At 45.4% G+C, this 14993-nt stretch overlaps 1 protein-coding gene and 1 long non-coding RNA gene across 2 annotated transcripts in view; one reads left to right on the plus strand and one right to left on the minus strand.

The window, feature by feature from the left end:
- Nucleotides 1-14993, minus strand: part of FAM107A (family with sequence similarity 107 member A) — a 241977-nt gene that overhangs the window by 205204 nt on the left and 21780 nt on the right. The window lies entirely within an intron of this gene.
- Nucleotides 5536-9149, plus strand: LOC143927665 (uncharacterized). The gene is made up of 2 exons (XR_013262298.1): nucleotides 5536-7735; nucleotides 8080-9149. It is a non-coding gene; the product is annotated as an uncharacterized LOC143927665 (long non-coding RNA).

Here is a 14993-nt window from a genome sequence, read left to right on the forward strand (position 1 = left end):
CTGACTCCATCCATTCCCATGATTCTAGGCTCCATCCATCCCCCCATCCCATTCCGGCTCCATCCATATCCCCCCCATCCCTATTCCGGCTCCATCCATCCCCCGATCCCATCCCAACTCTATCCATTCCCCCTATCCCAGTTCCATCCATTCCTCCGATCAAATCCTGGGTCCATCCATCTCCCGATGCCATCACAACTCTATCCATGCCCTGATCCCATTCCAGCTCCATCCCCTGATCCCAGCTCCATCCATTCCCCCGATCTCATCCTGGCCCCCTCCATTCCCCTGATCCCATCCTGGCTTCATCCATCCCCCGATCCCATCACAACTCTATCCATTTACCTGATCCCAACCCAGCTCCATCCTTCCCCCAATCCCATCCTGGCTCCATCCTCCCTCCTGACCCCATCCTGGCTCCATCCTTCCCCCTGATCTCATCCTGGCTCCATCCTTCCCCCGATCCCATCCCAGCTCCATCCTTCCCCCCTGATCCCATCCTAGCTCCTTCCTACCCCCCCCCCCCTCACCCTCTTCTCCATGCCTCCCTCCTCTGCAAGTTTAGTGTACATAGAAATCATCACAGACCTCAGCCCTGATTCGCAGGGACCCGGGACAAGGATCAAATTCTGGCATGGTCCCAGCGAATCAGGGATGTTTGGGAGCTATGTGCAGCCCATTCCCGGTTCTCTCCCCCTCTAAAGATTTGGCCTGCCACTTTCCACGCTAAGCTGACAGGAGTAGTGAAGCCGCTGTCATCCAGGGCAGCTGCCCCTCCTGCCCACTACCCCCTTCCTTGTCCCTGCCCTGGGTATGAGCTAGGAGCTGGAGGAAGAGTCTTCAGGAGCCTGACATTGCACTTGCTATCCTCTTGATCCACTGAACAGAGATGCAATGCTTTGGAGGCTCCTGTGTAAAAAAAATTAAAAAAATAAATGCACGTTTTCACCTACAAAAATATGTGCATTTAATATTATTATTATTTATTTTTATTTTTTTTAAGGTGAACGTAGCCTTTAATCTTGAAGAGTTTTGGGTTCAACAGGTTCCAAATGCTGCCAGAAAATACCATGTATTCCCCATCTGGCTCAGCAATTTCAGGTTATTAAACATTTTTTAACTGTTCACATCACTGCTTCAAATGTTTCAAATGTTTCTTTAGCATGTGAATGATTTTGAATGCTAAGCATAATGTTTATGACCCTGTCACATTATGGAGTTTCATAGTAAGCCTTGAGAAAACTCCCACAGATGGAGAAAATCTTTCTAAGCAGCCGATGAGATAGCCCTACCCTTTCTTCCAGAATAATGGCTCTCTGTACTCATTAAACACTGCTCTCTTGTTTCCTGTCTTCCTAATTACAGGAATGATCAGCACAGCATATCCAGGGTCCCGATCAATCCTGAACGCTGGCAGATTAGTGCCATGAGTTTCCATACTGGAAAACATAATTTCATCTGTAACGCATGGGTACCTTTGTATTCACGCCTGAGAGGGCCAACAGATTTCGGCATCTCCAGAGAGAACAGTAGTCAAATATTCGATCATGCAAACAATTGTCCCTATATCTCTGCGATAGTTCTGAACTAGTCCATATACTATATCTGGATGGGTGCCAGGTATCTCTGACTAATATATATATGTATGTATGTATGTATGTATGTATGTATGTATGTATGTGTATATATTTGTACTCAGAGTCACTCTGTGGATGATGAGGAAAGGAACAAAGAGCAACAAGGAAACAAAGACCTGAAGTGTGCCAAAGGTCACGTGGTCAGTATGCCTAAAGGGGGCATACCCAAGTATGAAATGTAAAGAAAGAAATTAAAAGAAAAAAGGGAATGGGTGGGTGGGACACGAGATCCGACGTCCAACGAGGAGGAGGTGGAGGAGGGCAGGCTTTATGCAGCCTGACTCCTCCTACAAATACAGGCTTACCCTGCGGTGAGCCTTACACTTGTACTCAGAGTCACTCTGTGGATGATGAGGAAAGGAACAAAGAGCAACAAGGAAACAAAGACCTGAAGTGTGCCAAAGGTCACGTGGTCAGTATGCCTAAAGGGGCCAAAAATAACACAGTAGGAAGAAAGCTCAACAAACAGATGACCCAGTGAATAACGTCTAACCTGGAGTGGTGGCAAATGAGTTATGCCTTTGCCGCAGAGAAGGAAACGCTAAGAAAGGCAGTAGCCCCTCCCCTGGCTTCAGGAATCACAAGGCCAGCTATAGCACCCCCTTGAGCCCAACCCAGCGACCAACACAAGATAAACCTGAGAGTACGTGAACGTCATAAAATGAAACCCACCATGGATGTTGGATTAAATTCACATGATACTTATGTTATCTGTTTATTGTTGAGGCAACCACTTAGCCTCAAATGAATGAACCACATGAAAGCTTTGTAATCAGAAGAACAATAGCTGGACTCGGACCCCCCCTGCTGTGATGTGTGTGTGGTTGCAGGCTTAAAAGGGAGTAAGAGACAATACAGCATGCTTCCTGAGGAATGGACATACATGTGAAGGAATGCCTCTTGGCGAAATCTATTGGATGGAAGGCAAATGGGGGTGGCTACGAGTGGGTGTGTACGTTTGTATGAAAAAGGCTCACACACAGACAATGTTTCCTGTTTGCTGTAAGACCCTGCCATGTGGTGATTCAGCCTAATTTGGGAGATGGCTCCGGCCTAAACCTCATGGTGAAGGCCCTGTCCTGGTCTGAGCCTAGCTGATGCAGCAAAGCCTCGCAGAGGACCGTGTGATAAGTATCTTTCATATTATTGTATTGTATGTTCTGAATGTAAGCTGCGTGATATTGTAATGTCCTTTTATTAATTTATGTTAGCTTTCCTAATTTAATGGGAAATAAATAAGATAGTGTTTTACTAGCAGCAATGTGTGTGTTTTCATAAGTAACTTTATATCAGTGTGTTTGGTAGGGTTTAATAAATTAGATAACTATGGGAAGAGACAAGGTAGTAGTAGTCTGTAGAGCACAAAATGTCTTTCATTTGGCACCCCAGATAACATGTGGCAATCCTAAAAGCTGCATAGAACTTACAGGACAGAAGTGCTCGGATACAAGGCAGCTGATAATGCCACATTAAGTGTGGTAAATCTGTACTATGGATAGGCAAAATTGAATGGTTTTGAATGATATCAGGTAAAAGTGGCAACGAATTAAGAATAGAGAATGCTAGAAGAGCGATTTGTTTTTGTTTTGTGTGAGTTGTAAGAGCTAACGATAATTGAGTTTGATTTGGTACTCAATGCAGTGTTGGTACGTTAGTGCAAATAGAAGTGTGTATTGTGTGGATTGTATGGTTGTGAAATGGAACTTGTGTATACATATGTTAAAAAGTATGCCTCTGCCAGTTACCATTCATGTGCAGATGAAACTCTTGAAAGCCAGTATAAGACTCTATTATCTCAGTGTCAGCAACATAATAGCAAAGTATCGGGCAAACAGCTAAAAAAAGTTAAGAAAGAAAAGTTGGCTAATGAAATTGCAGTTTTGCTCAGAATTAAAGTTATATCTGAGCAAATGGGGGGGAAGTGGGAAGTAGAGAGGAGGCATCTGAGTGAGGACATAGCGGAAGTCAGTGAAAACCTTCTAAAGATTGCAACAGCCTCCAGTGATGAGATGGATGAATTGCAGGCAAAAGCAAAAGATTTGTCAGAGAGAAACGGTGAACTACAAGAACAGATCCACAGTTACAGGATGGACTGTAATATGAAGAGCAAAGTTGTAGAGTCATTGCGAATGAAATTGTCAGAGATGGAAGAGTTGGTTATGTCTTTAGAAAGAGAATTAGCAAATGTACGCTCCCAGCTTCTTACTACAGAGAAAGTTATGGTATCGCTCAATGAGCACAAAGGAACATGCCAATTGGCCGATATCTGCACGATCAATGAGGAGAAGGGCCGTGATGAAACACAGTCTGCTATGGCACCTATAGCTTCAAGGCAGAATGAGAGTTTGATTACAATCCAAGAGAGACTTACTTTGTGCCAGATGTTGGGTGAATTTAATGCCCTGGAATCACCAATGAGTCTGTCCAATAAATTTGAAGCTCTAGTGGTTAAATTCCATTTGAGTAATGAGGATGCATGCTCTCTTCTGAAAGCATGGCTACCAGGACCTTTGGTAGGTCAGTTATCGGCACAAGTTAATGATAACGTAGCAGTTGCAGAGGTGCGGAGGAAAGAGTTGCAGCGTATTGTGGACAGTCGTGATAATGGTATGAGTGATTTGCAACGAATGAAATTTAGGAGAGGAGATGACCCAATTTTGTTCTGCAGTGAGTATCTTGCATTGTATATGAAAGTGTTCAACTGTCCTGACTTATTGGAGGACGATGCAAGTTTCATATACTCAATGGCCAATAAGTGTTATGTAAGCTATCCCACTAGAATGGCTCTGAGGAATGCTAGATCCTACCAAAATTTTGTCAATATTCTCAGAGACTTCTGTCAAGAGTCCAGGGAAAGGGAGTATGGGTCAAAGGCAGATGTGTCCGTAATAAGCAGAGGTACAGGAAGGCAGAGAAAGTTCAGACATAGTAAATGGAATAGACATAGATTTCATAAAGTCCTTAAAATTGCTAGCATTGAACAGGAAACCCCAGAAATACAAGTACCTACAATGAAAACCCCCACCCAGGGCAGGGACAGGGTAAATCAAAGGCCTGATATGAAAGATAGCAGCCAGGACAGATTACACAGTTCTGAAGGAAAGATAAGGAATGACAGTTCACACCCTAAGCACAGCCAGCAACAAGACTGGATGAACATTCCAACATTTGCGCCCTGGGCTAATCTACCATTTTGGCTTGTATGTAATTGGACACAAATGGCATTGACATTTTTCTTGGGTAATATGGCAAAGATTTCCAATACCACTGCGTAGTATAGAAAGGTATGGCAACTATATTGCATTAATGGGAAAGGCTTTGGGGACTTAAAAAGTCAATTGTCATGATAATTGTGTGTAATCACTGTCTTTGTATTTTTTTTTCCACAGACCATGAAAGAAGTTAAATGGCTTTAGATACTAACATTTGCATTTGTTTGCAGGTCTGTCAAAGTGAGAACAACAGTGGTAAAATATATGAACATGGGTTAGGTTATTGTAAATGCATAATCGATTATCACATGGTACCATGAGCTCATTAGTTAGTAATTGTTTGCAAACAATGAAAAATAATAGTACTAAAAAGAGTTACAAATGAAGCTAAAATGTTGTGATGATACATATGCTTTGTTTTGTTTTTGTTTTCCCCATTAACTAATTGTATTTCAGATTGGAATAAGCACTCTTTGCAGGAGAAAAATCCATGGATGTTGTCAACTAAAAGTTGAGTGTTTGTCGTTGTTGTATGATGGTTGTCTTGTCGTATGATGGTTGTCTTGTCGTATGATGGTTGTCTTGTCATGTTGTTTGTGTGATCATGGCCGGATTTTTTAAGTTTTTACATTTTTTTTTTTTAATTTATTTTTTTTTATTTTATTTTTTTTATTTTTTTTTCTTCTAAATTTTTTTTTGTTGATATTGGTTTAGTCCTCTATGTTAGTTATATTTTTATTCAGGTGGAAAAGTAGTAGGTCTAATCCACCTGAAAGGGGGGGAATTGACAATGCCCTCAGTTAGAACCAGTCACCTGAAAAGGGGTAGTGCATACATCGTAAAGATACAGATAGATGCATTGTTTTTTTTAGTTTGTAAAATTTGAAGTTTTTGAGAAGCAACACTGACGTTCAGTTTTAAACGTTTTTTGATCATACCATGGGGATCCATTTTACAGTGGGTGTAGCCTAAAGAGGTCATGGTTGTTTGGATAGTTTGGTCAGAGTTGCAGAAGCCAGGAATACTGAGGTCCTGGGCTCCAAGGAGGGAACTATAAGTAAACATGATAAGCGAGCAGATATTGTGGATAAGAAGTTGATACTGCTCTTGTTTTTCACTTCCAGAATCCAAGTGGAGCGAGAATTGGAGAGGCTTCTGGAAGATGGATGACAGATGATCATCTGGTTGGCAGTTTGTCTGTGCCACACCATACCACAAATTTGTTCTGATAAACATCAGGAGAGGAAAAAAGGAAAAACTTGAAAGATTCAGATTATGCTTGTTTTTTTTGGTATGGACAATTTGGTGCTAATGCGGAATCTGAAAGACTGTGCCTAGCAAGAGAACTTGTGAAATATTTTTGCTGAAGTCTCTCCTGATGAATGCAAACATGTTATTTATACATGTGCAATGGGTTGGAGGTTGGGGAAGAGTTATGACACATCCAATCCGTCAAAACATGAAAATGTAAAATATGTGGTTTTTTTGTTGGAAGGAGGAATTGAAAGAAGAAAGGTGTTAATGTATTACATGTATTGGTGTAACGGAGTGAATATGGTGCAGGTACCCAGGAGGCATACTGGCGCTTATGCATAATAAGGTAGCTGTGGATCAGACTAAAGGGTGCCAGGTGACACATCAATGGGGTGAAAACATCCTCGTAGGGGTGGTGTCTCAATCCAAGCGATCCTAGAGAGAAGCTTTCGGTTACTGGACATGTGGGACACCAGAACTAGACATGGGGAAGATAGGCCCGGTTGGTGTCTCACCTGAGAGGTTGAAACCCTGCACAGATAATGCCAGTAAATACACACAGGAGCATGCTCCGTTAAAATAAAGGGAACAAACGCTGGCTACCAGGGTACAGTAGGACTTCACCACATGGTGCTGCAACATCTCATGGTGGTTGACAAAAACCTATCACCCTATATGTGCTGAGTATACACTGAATCAGGTGCGGTTATTGTACCAGTGACTTACTCCCAGAGATGAGAATGAAGTCCATGCAGGATGCTTATTTCTGAGGAGTAACCCGAAAGAGGAGGGATGTATTCAGCACTATATTGGGGGGGAACAATAGCTGGGATGGGTGTTGTTAATGGAGGGGACATCAGCCTCCTGAGGAACAAACTCACAGCCATAGCTTCAGAGAAGGAGCGTGACTTTGTTACCCCGGGAGATTGGTGGTATCCTTGATAACATTCAATGAAATCACAGAAACACTCAGGTTAGAGTGGCTCCGGATTTTGTCAACCATGTTGAGAGGTTGGTAGGGAAGACAGAAACCTGTCATTGGCTCTGGCGCGCACTCTGTGGCAGGTGGAAATATCAGCCAACATCAAGCTGATTATACCGTCTCTGTATGAGGGGCAGTGGCCTGATGAGTTAGCGTCACCGCTCAGTAAGATTTTGCCAAAACACATTGCTTACACTAATCCAAAATAGTGGTCGAATGCCTGTATGGGTGGTACTAAGTTGGATTGTGAAAGGAGTTATGCTGTATGTTCTCATATACAGAAGTGCAGACTTGGTCTGTATATTTGGTGGCATCAATGGGCTTACTGACTGGGGACTCTATCTTGTTGCATTTGAGGCTATATCACACATGTGATCAGAGAAGATGAACGCTGGAGGCAGGTTGATATTTCCCTTTGTCGGAAGCATGACCATGATGTCCTTTGTAGGCCAGGTCAATACATGGGGATGAACGAATAATGTTGGGAAGTTATTTCTCTCTGTATTCTGGATGGAGAAGTCATTGCTGGGAAGAAGGCGCCCAGGTATTATTTAGGACATAGGCGAGTTTTTGTTTCTTTGTCCTAAAGAATACCGGTGTAGTGTTAGTCATGGGACTCGAGGGTTCCTTGAACCTAACCGGAGGTAGAGGTGCATGGTCCACAATGGGCATGATCTCTGAAATCCAGGTACAGGGGTGGAATTGTGTGGGTTTGGTAATTGTTGTAAACTTATATGTGTAGTTAAGCGATATTTATCTAGAAGGGTCTCCCAGTTGTCTATGCAAGTTGAGGGACGATTTGACGGTGAGCTCTCTGTGTACAAATTGGAGATGTTGCTGCCAAGTCAGAGCCCTGCAACGCCGCTGCGAGCAAGCCTGCCTAATCCCGACCCGTATTTACAGTAAAAGGTTATAGGAGGTTGGGAGCAGGGTGCGTAATACATATATAGGTATATATATTATGGTAATAAGTTGATTTATGTTTGTGGTAGAGTGTGACCTATGGGTATTGTAGGCTAGTAATATGGGCAAGAAAGGCCCTCCTCAAGACTCGGTATTTGAAAGCTGGTTGATCTGTTACTCTGAATGTGTGCTGGTGAGTGAATGGACACCCCCTGCCCGTATTGCCGTCCTGAAGATACCGAAGATCCAGAATGGTGGCATGGAAGCTGTCGCTGAAGAATGATGATGGTGTATCACTCAGTGGCAAAGCGGCACGTGTTGGGAAGCACCACACGGTAACACAATTATGGACTGCTCCATAGAACCTGTTTCTGCACATGTTGGAAAACACAATATGGTAAGACCATTATGGATTGTTCCACGGGAGCGGTTTCTGAAGCACATGTTGAAAACCACAACACATTACACAGCTAAGGACTGTTCCATAGGTACTGGTTCACACGTTAGGACAGTTATGGACTGTTTAATAGGAACCGTGTCTGAAGAGGGGTTGTATGCGCCTTTCAGGCGCAAAGCGGCATATGTTGGATTAAATTCACATGATACTTATGTTATCTGTTTATTGTTGAGGCAACCACTTAGCCTCAAATGAATGAACCACATGAAAGCTTTGTAATCAGAAGAACAATAGCTGGACTCGGACCCCCCCTGCTGTGATGTGTGTGTGGTTGCAGGCTTAAAAGGGAGTAAGAGACAATACAGCATGCTTCCTGAGGAATGGACATACATGTGAAGGAATGCCTCTTGGCGAAATCTATTGGATGGAAGGCAAATGGGGGTGGCTACGAGTGGGTGTGTACGTTTGTATGAAAAAGGCTCACACACAGACAATGTTTCCTGTTTGCTGTAAGACCCTGCCATGTGGTGATTCAGCCTAATTTGGGAGATGGCTCCGGCCTAAACCTCATGGTGAAGGCCCTGTCCTGGTCTGAGCCTAGCTGATGCAGCAAAGCCTCGCAGAGGACCGTGTGATAAGTATCTTTCATATTATTGTATTGTATGTTCTGAATGTAAGCTGCGTGATATTGTAATGTCCTTTTATTAATTTATGTTAGCTTTCCTAATTTAATGGGAAATAAATAAGATAGTGTTTTACTAGCAGCAATGTGTGTGTTTTCATAAGTAACTTTATATCAGTGTGTTTAGTAGGGTTTAATAAATTAGATAACTATGGGAAGAGACAAGGTAGTAGTAGTCTGTAGAGCACAAAATGTCTTTCAATGGAAAACCAGCTAAGCACAGCAGGGAGTCCCCACCGCTGGAGACCCGGATGGCTTCAAACGGAAAAGCCGAAAATAAAACAACCTGATAGATCATTCAACATGAAATGCTGGGACTTAACTGGATACGCCCAGAAAGTGCTGAAGGCTGATACCAGCTGGAGGAGCCAAAAAAGGAAACTAAAACAAAACAGAAAAGCAAAGGGAACTGGACGTTTCACCATCAGGACTGGAAACCTAACCTGGAAACATGCCAAGCAGTGTCATGGGCTTTCCTGGAATTTAAAACAAAACCCAATGATCGAGGCTGCAGTGCCAACCAAATGGAAAACCAATCTACCACAACTGGAACTGACAAGAAAGTGCGTCACTGGAAACCTGCTTCTGAGACCCGAGCCTACAGATACTAGCCCGGGCCCCATGATCCACGAAAGCCCCTGAGCCAGTAGAAAACCGTGGATCAGTGAAAAACTGACTAACCAAACTTCCATACCCCAGGACAACTCCTGGCCGGAGACGCAGCTAGGAAATTAAAGTAAATAGTGAGGAATGGCACCCAACTGATCAGGAACACAACTAGCGAGAGAATCGTGATCAAACAAAAACACCTGTGACAAAAACGAAACCTGCGATAAGGAAACGTGACTGAACGAAAACATGAGAAGCGTGAACCGATCACCGTGAGCGGCTTTAAGAACCGCGGCTGCTAGAAAACACGACCTGCCTAGGAAATGCAGGCTTCACAAATTGATGAAAAACATAAAAGAAAACCCTGGGGGGTACACAAGAGAAAAGAAAAGCCTAAGACACAAAGCGTGCTGCATATCGGAATAAGTAAGAACACGAGAAAAGGCAAGAAAACACGAGAAACAAAAGAAACATGGGAAATACGGAAGGAAACACCGGACAACACGTAAGGAAACATGTGAATACGTCAAAACCATGGAAAAACGTCAGAAAATGCTAGAAAAACATGGGGAAACGTCAGAAACAAGGGAAACGCAAGAAGTTGCATCACGTAAATAACAGCCATGAACAATGCATCCGATACGTGAATTGCATGAGAAACGTAAAAAAACCCTGATAACCATAAACTTATGAGAACCATAAAAGCGCAAGAACTGTAAGTCGTTTAAAAACCATCAACTGCCAGCAAAAACACACGAGAACGCAATTGTATGAGAAACTGTAAAATTACATGGAAAACCATCAAATGTATGAGAAACACCAACTTCATATGTAAATCACATGAGAGACCTAAATCACATGAAAAACAAAATTGCGTAAGAACCGTAACTTCAAGAAACACCAACTGCATGGAAACCGTGAATTGCATAAACTGAATTGCATGAGAAAACGGCAATTGCATGTAAAACGAGTGAGAACCGTGCGTGAAAACAAAGCATAAGCACGTCAAATCGAATGAGAACATAATCGCATGAGAACGTAAAACGAAACGAGAACATAAAATGCATGAGAACGTAAACTAAACGAGAACATGAGTGTATGAGAATGTTAAAATGAAACAAGAACATGGGTGCATGAGAACGTAAAACGAAACGAGGACATGAGTGCATGAGAACGTAAAAACGAAACGAGGACATGAGTGCATGAGAACGTAAAATGAAACGAGGACATAACTGCATGAGAACGCAAAACATGAAATGCCAAAAAGCATGAAACGCAAAACGCATAACGCTGGAAAGCAATAGAGAAAACCTGGAAAGCAATAGAGAAAACCTGGAAAGTGAGAGAAAACCTGGAAAGTGAGAGAAAACCTGGAAAGTGAGAGAAAACCATAAAAAGCATGAGAAACCGTAGTTGCATGAACCGTCAACTGTACCACGGGAATACGTCAGAACCACGGGAAACGTCAGAAAATGCTATAAAAACATGGGGAAACGTCAGAAACACAGGAAACGCAAGAAGTTGCGTGAGACACGTAAACAACATCTAATACGTAAATAGCCTGAGAATTTTAACATGCCTGAGAACCATAAATGCGTAAGAACTGTACGTCGTTAAAAAACCGCCAACTGCCTGCGAACGCACGAGAAACGCAAATGCATGAGAAACCGAAAATTGCATGAGAAACAACAACTTCATAAGAAAAGTAAATCACATGAGAGACCCCAAAACGCATGAAAAACAAAATTGCGTAAGAACAGTAAGCAACGTGCTTGAAACCAACAAGCATGAGAACGTCAACTCGAATGAGAACGGAAAACGAAACGAGAACATAACTATATGAGAAAGTAAATGAACGAGAACATAACTGCATGAAAACGTAATTGAAACAAAACGCAAATGCAAGAAACGCAAATGCAAGAAACGCAAATGCAAGAAACGCAAATGCAAGAAACGCAAATGCAAGAAACGCAAATGCCTGAGAAACGCAACTGCAAGAAGATGCAACTGCAAGAAGATGCAACTGCCTGAGCAACGCAACTGCTTGAGAAACGCAACTGCTTGAGAAACGCAACTGCTTGAGAAACGCAACTGCTTGAGAAACGCAACTGCAAGAAGATGCAGCTGCATGAAAACGCAACTGCAAGAAGATGCAAATGCATGACAAACGCAACTGCAAGAAAATGCCAATGCATGAAAACGCAAATGCTTTAAGAACGTGACCGCTAAGAGAACGTGAATGGCCTGAAACCGGAACGCATGGGACCGAAACGCATGGGAAAACCATAAAATGCACCAGAACGTAAAACTGTATGGGAAAACCGTGAATAACACGAGAACGTGGAGCTCAGGCGGGGGCAGGCCACGTGGAGCTCAGGCGGGGGCAGGGCACGCCACGTGGAGCTCAGGCGGGGGCAGGGCACGCCACGTGGAGCTCAGGCGGGGGCAGGGCACGCCACGTGGAGCTCAGGCGGGGGCAGGGCACGCCACGTGGAGCTCAGGCGGGGGCAGGGCACGCCACGTGGAGCTCAGGCGGGGGTTGGGCACGCCACGTGGAGCTCAGGCGGGGGTTGGGCACGCCACGTGGAGCTCAGGCGGGGCGGCAAAGTAGAACCCTAGTCAGGTTCTTTTTTTTTTTTTTTTCCATCCGACATGACAAAATGTGGGGAATGTCAAGGGGCATGAATACTCTTCCAGGCACTGTAAAGCTTCCAGCGTGCGATTCTTTCCCAACGCTTTTATTTCCCTCTCACGTGGCGCTGGATCATTTTAGTTAAGTAGGAGATCCATCTTTAAAGTGCATGCATATGCTCTTCTTCCTCTATCCCGCCGAACACACTCACTGCCACCGCCCCCGCGGGCAAAGTGTGTGCAAATACACACCGTCTTCCTGCACTAGAGTGGACAAGAAGATGCGAGGGGAGAGGGGGAGCCGGCGGCCAGCCGAAACCCCTCCCTCTCTCCCGGCGGAACCCCAGGAGAACCCAGGACAGAGGAGCTGACGGCAGCAAACCCCCCCCCCCCTTCTCCCGGCGGGAGAAGCGGGCGGGCGGCCCCTACGTGGAGTCAGGACAGGGAAGTTGATGGTTGCCGAATCCCCCCCCCCTCCCAGCGGAAAAAACGGGCGGACGGCGTGTCCCCCTCGTGGAGCTCCCCCCAGTACAAGGAACTGAATGCACCCGCTGGCGGCTCCATCATGGAGCTGGATGAGCATACAGACGCCCCCCACAGCTGGATCAGCCCCGGGAGAGGCGGCCTATCACTTCCCCCTCCCCCCAGGAGAAACGGCGGTAGCACCATGTATGTGAGGGGGGGGGGGGAGGGGGAGCCGGCGCGGCCGAAAACCTCCCCCTCCCCCCACCAGGAGATCCCTGGAGATCTACATTTGAAAAAAAAAAAAAAAAGAGTCAGCCATGTAGAAAATGAAGTAGTCCGCCATTCAAAATACCATGGACATAACCCTTAGTATTGAGGTATATCATTCTTAACAGATTGCTATCACACTGTGAGGTCTGCTATGAGCGCACATCAGGCTCTTCCCTCCACCACGTGGGGGAACACGCCGGAAAAAACCTCCCGCCCCCCTCCCCTACGGCAAAGGCAGCCAGAGAAGGAGGCGGGCGGGAGAAGGGCTCCCTCGTGGAGACAAGAGCCCCCCCCCCCCCCAGCAGCACCGCACGGGGGAAGCCTGTGGCAGGCACCCCCCCCCTCAGTCAGTGATAGCGGGAGAAGTAGGCGGGCGACAAGCCCCCCCAGTGGACAAGCGCTACGACAGAAGCACACGGGGGAAGCCTGAGACAGAAACCTCCCTCCCCCCTCCCCTCCAGCTGAGGCAGCCGGAGAAGGAGGCGGGCGGGAGAAAGCCTCCCCCGTGCAGACAGCCGCCGGGGGGGGGCGCGCTTCACCCCCCCCCCCCCAGATGCCCGCAAACGGAGCCGGCGGGGCCCAAAGCACCCCCATCCACGAGCGCAAAAAATCCTCCTCCGACCCGCCGGAAGTGACGTCAGGCACACGAGATCCGACGTCCAACGAGGAGGAGGTGGAGGAGGGCAGGCTTTATGCAGCCTGACTCCTCCTACAAATACAGGCTTACCCTGCGGTGAGCCTTACACATATATATATATATATATATATATACACACACACACACACACACACTAAAAATGTAAAAAACAAATCAGATGAATAAAACTTATAAATAGATCATATTTAGCACAAAAAGCCAGTAGGGCCCTGATGCCCCCACATCTAGCCCTTTGGTTCCTGCCATGTGGTCCTTGGACCCCAGCAGTTAACAGTGGGGGGGTGGCGATTATGTAATGGGAATATAGTGGCATTGATATCTAGCAGTCTTATGTGTGGGGAGGCGCAGCATGGTGCGACTGCAGTAAACACTCAGAGTCCATTTGCAGGGAATAGAATTTGCATTAATGTTACAGTTCAGCAATTTACAAGCCTGGAGGGAAGGTGCCCGACTGGGAACACTAACAATATGAAACAGCGGTGTGTAACAAAGCAGGTCTTGGATGTGTCGACAGAGTCTGTCTGGAGGGGCGGAATGTGGCATGGCTGGTCCGTACCTGTAAGTCCTTGTACACACGGTCAGACATTCCGACGGAATATGTCCTATCGGACCGTGTTGTCGGATAATCCCACCGTGTGTGGACTCCATCGGACTGTTTCCGTCGGAATATCCGACCGACAAAGTTTTAGAGCTGGGCTATAACATTTTCTGACAACATGATCCGATCGGACTTTGTCCGATCGTTTGTGGAGAATTCCGATCGGACAAAGTGCCACGCATGCTCAGATCAAATTCCTAGACCAAAGCTATTGGCTACTAGCCTGAATGTAGTCTCGTCGTAACGAAATAACGTCATCACGTTACAAACGATCTGATTTTCCGACAACTTTGTCCGACCATGTGTATGCAATACCAGTGTCGGACAAAATCCGTCGGACAAAATCCGACAGATTTTGTTGTCGGAACGTCTGACCGTGTGTACAAGGGCTAAGGGAATTGCAGTATGGCGACTGGCACACAGCATCGCTCATAGAAATGAGCATAGGTGCATTTCTAATAGAAATAAGCATGGGCACATTGCTAACAGAAATGAGCATGGACACATTGCTACTAGAAATGTGCATGCGCGCGGGATCGTGCCCACAGTTTCTGGCGCCAGACGGGCTATATAAGGAATGATCTTGCTCACTGTCAGTGCTGTCTGGTCTTCAGCTTTCGCTGTGTCCTGAGTGTATCCGGTATCTGACTATCTGTTGATGACCTTGTTACTGACCTGATCCTGGACTCTGCTTG

The sequence above is a fragment of the Lithobates pipiens genome, unplaced genomic scaffold (assembly GCF_037356315.1).
Source record: "Lithobates pipiens isolate NorthernLeopardFrog02 unplaced genomic scaffold, aLitPip1_a1.2 Scaffold_23, whole genome shotgun sequence".
Taxonomy (NCBI): domain Eukaryota; kingdom Metazoa; phylum Chordata; class Amphibia; order Anura; family Ranidae; genus Lithobates; species Lithobates pipiens.